Genomic DNA, 4,209 nt, shown 5'->3' with positions numbered 1-4,209 from the left:
TTTAAATTAACAAAAATAAGACATCACATATTTATATACTCTCCTGCGTACATGTTACACTATAGACATCTAAAAAATCATCCCCCATGTTGGTGAATTCCCTTGTGAGGTCATCTTCTCCTTATACTCTATTAGGAAAGAAATGGAGAGATTTATTATAGAGAAAAAATATTCTTAAAGTGCATTATAGTTAAGTCTGGGGGTTTCCCGGACGTTCCCATTGGGGCTCGCCCATAGCTTATAAGATATCTATAGTGACCTGGAACCATCCAAACAACTCTGTTTAGCAGAGTGGCTCCAAGCGAGCCCTGGCAGTTGAGGTGCGGTGGCGGGGGGCTCCCAGGGGTGGTGGAGGCCAGGTGAAGGCGGGGAGAAAGGCGCAGCAGGTGCAGGGAGAACTGGCTTCCGAGGCAGGGAGCCCAGGGGGGCCCGGCTCCAGTCTGAGGTCCGAGGTGGGCTCACCTGGCTCTGTGCCGCGTTGCCCACTCCCCACACGGTCGTGACCACGGACAGCGCTCCTGCGGGTTGAGGGGCGTTTTGCTGCCAGGGCACCGCTTTGTAAGCGAAGGGCCCATCACTGCAAGGACAGGGGGCAGGGGGCCTGGTTCTGGAGGCCTCAGGTGTTCAGACGCCCCCTGGAGGAACTGAAGGCTGGGAGCAGAGGGGTTGTTGGGCCACCCACATCCCTGGGGCTGGGGGGGGGGGGGGCAGCAGGAGCCCTACTCACCTGTGTGGCGCGGAGGGCAGGGCAGGTTTCATGGGGTTCATGGGGTTCATTGGCTTGGGAGCAGCCTCAAGGCCAGGTCTGTGGGTGGCAGAAAGCAGCCCTCCCGGTGCTGACGTGGGACTCGGCTGCTCTGGCTGCTGGGACGGAGGGAAGCACATCAGTGGAGAGGCAGCTGGGAGACCCTGGGAGCAGTCGGGCTCAGGGGACAAGGTTCCGGGTGCAGGGCTTGGGGTCCGGGAACAAAGCGGAGGCAGCCCCCCAGCACCCAGCGGTGATGGAGGGCAGGCAGGTCAGACTGGAATACCAGGGCCACTCAGGGGGTCAGGGCAGCCAACCCCCCACACCCAGCCCAGAGTGTCATTAACCCTTTCTGGCCCGGCCCTGCCACCCGGAGCCCTGGGCTGGCTCTGGAAGCAGGCTTTCCGACCCCAAATATTTCCCAATCGGGGCCTGAATAGTCAGAGGCAGGGAATATCCAGAGGCCCCAGAGGCCTGAGGTGGAGGCCGGGGCCAGCCCCCCGCAGCCTGGCCTGGGCACAGTGTGGGGCCGTCTCCTGTAGGGACTGCCCCCCCCCCCCAGCTTCTCCTCAGGGCAGCAGCAGGCAGCTCACTCCCTGAGGCCAAGGGGGCTGACTGCTGGGACTGAGGGGTGCAGGGACCAGGCACAAAGACCCCGAGCTCCCAACAGGACACACAGCACTCGGTGGGAGGCTGGCAGGTGCCCACGGACATGGCAATGACCAGTGCAGACACGGCAGCAGTGGCTGCAGAGACGGCTGGGTGCCCCGTGCCATGCGGCTCCCTCCTATGTGCGGGCTCACTCTCTCCCATTCAGTGTCTCAGAGCTGGCCCGTCCTCCAGGCTGCCAGCGTCTGACACCCACAGCCAGCCCTTCACCGACAGGCCTCGGGCCCGTGCTGGCTCCCCAGGCCCCTTCCGTGCCCACCTCTGCCTGGTCTGACCACAGAAGCACGCACTTGGGCTGTTCTCAGAGGGTCTCTTGGGAGGCACCTTCTTGGGGTCAGGGGTCGGGACTGAAGCCCCAGTGCATTTTGGGGGCTGCAGGGCCACAGGCTCAGACAGGCCACCTGGGACACGCCCAGCACTCCTGAGGCCTCCGTCTGGCCCAGCACCCACTCAGCCCCAGGGCCACATTCCTGAGTGCTGACCCACAGGCTGCAGGAGGCAGGGTTACCATCCTGTCCTCTGCAGACGGAGTGCCTGGGGGGTGCCCGGGGGGAGTCCCAGGCCAGGACCCCAGAGCAGGTGAGGGGTGGCTCTGCTTTGGAGCAGGTGGCCCTCACGGGCCGCTCACCACAGGGCTCCCAGGGAAGCAGGTCCCAGAGTCCCCGGGAGACAGGGAGGCCGCCACCCTGGGCCTGCCCCTCCTCGGAGTCAGGTCTCTCCTGCCTCACCCTCGCGCCCGCCCCACCTGGGTCCCACCTGGGAAGCAGAGGCCAGAAAAAGAACAGGACGACGGCTCCAAAAAGCTCAGGGGCACCTGGACTCTGGGCAGAGCAGGACAGGGAGCCAGGGTCACGGCCCAACAAGGAGGGTCACTTTCCTGCCTGCCCCCTGACACGGGGGGGGGGGGGGGGGGGCGGGAACCTGCCAACAGCCAGGAACTCTCCTCAGACCTGGGTGGGCCTGGAGCCTCCGCGGGGTTTTCGGCAGCTCATTCAGGCTGTGGTGCTGGCAGGGTCAGACGCACAGGCAAGGGGAGAGACCAGAGAACCCCAACCGACCCACAGAGGCACCCCACAGACTCCCAACACAGGTGCCAGCACTTCACAGGGTCCGGGGGAGAAGACCTCAGCCCCACCCTCTCGCAGAAACCCACCGAAACGGCCACAGATCTAAATGCACAACACACACCGCGGAGCCTTTAGGAAAACACGAGAGCACCTCTGGGGATGAGCGCGGAGGAAAGCGTTCTCAAACACGACTCCAGAAGCAGGATCCGGAAAAGGGAAAAGGGAAAACTGGAGAGGCTGCCGAGGGGACGCGAAAACCAGCTACGAGCTGGGAGACACCTGCAAACCACACGCTGACAAGACCGGTGCCTGGAAGAGTCACAGGTCCGGTTAGAAAAAGGGCAAAAGGCACGAGGCGTTTCACCAGGACGGGCCGATGGCACGCCGACACAGGAGGACACGCAGCACCACGGGCGACGTCACGCACACCTACCGGATGCCAGAGTGAAACCAGTGACACCGGATCTCTCCCAGCGAGGCCTGCACTTCCCTCTGACCCAGCAACTCACTCCTGATGGCTTATCTCAGAGAAACACACACGGACGTTCACATAAAAATCTGTGCGTGTCTACAGGAGCTTTACTCCTCATCACCAGAGAAGGGAAACCCAGATGCCCTCCAGGGCTGAGCACCCGCAGCCGGAGGCCTAAAGAGGCCGCGCTGATCCAGGCGCCGGCCGGCGGGATCTCGGGGATTCTGCTGCTGGAAGAAGCCAGTCCCCGGAGGTTCACACTGCACGACGGTTACAGAAATGGAGGACGGACGGTGCCGCGAGGGTGAACCCTGGGGAGGCCGCCGGGAGGCAAGCTCGGCCTCACCTGTATCCAGGAGGCATCCTGCTGGGGACGCCAGGTGAAGGACACACCGGCTTTGTTTCTTACAACTAGACAGGAATCTACAATTCTCACAAAGTAAGAACTCAGTAAAAAACCACCAGGCCCGTGGCCGTCCTCCCACACCTGCGCTGGAGGCCCCCTGTGCATCCTAGAAGCGAAAGGAGGGGGCGGACAGGAGGAGGCCAGGCCCAGGGCAGGTGCAGGGAGCCTCCACACCACGTGGTCTGGGGAATTCCACCCCCCAGGCTTCTCTGCTGTGGACAGACCACAGACATTTCCAGTTCCCCCGGAGCTCACTTCGCGGGGGCAGGGACTTCCTGCCTGCCCAGCTCCTGAGCGAGTCTGCTCTCCTCCAGAAACCTCCCCGGTACCGGCCCCTCCGCTGTGAGTGCAGACCCTCCTCCCCACTCCCAGCCGGGCAGGGAGCAGCTGGGAAGGAGCCCTGAGTGCCAGGCCCCTGCCTGCCTGTATGTCAATTCCAGCTGGAAGCCAGGACCCCTGGGCAGAACCGCCCGGGGCCTGAGACGGGTCTAGAAGGCCACACGGCTTTCTGGGGTCACATCACATCTCCCTCCAGAAAAAGAGCTACAGACAACTCACCCACCCCAGACCCTCCTCCCCAGAACATCACAGCAGCTGCACCGTCTTCTGCGTGTTGGTCAACCCCCTACCACCCTCCACCCCATTTTCTTTCTGCCTGGTCACCCAGGGAGCAGCGTGACCTGACCCCCAGCGGCAAGCCTCTCTCCTCCGGTCACAGGGCAGGGAGCTCTAGTTCCAGGGCTCCCCCAGAGGGACACTGGGTCAAAACAGGCTGAGACCCAATGGAGCAGGACACCAAGGTGGGAGCTTACTGACCTCCTCGAACCCACCCAGCCACAGGACTGCTAGG

The sequence above is a fragment of the Myotis lucifugus genome, unplaced genomic scaffold (genome assembly GCF_000147115.1).
Source record: "Myotis lucifugus unplaced genomic scaffold, Myoluc2.0 scaffold_889, whole genome shotgun sequence".
Taxonomy (NCBI): Eukaryota; Metazoa; Chordata; class Mammalia; order Chiroptera; family Vespertilionidae; genus Myotis; species Myotis lucifugus.
Note: the sequence above shows the minus strand (reverse complement) of the source record.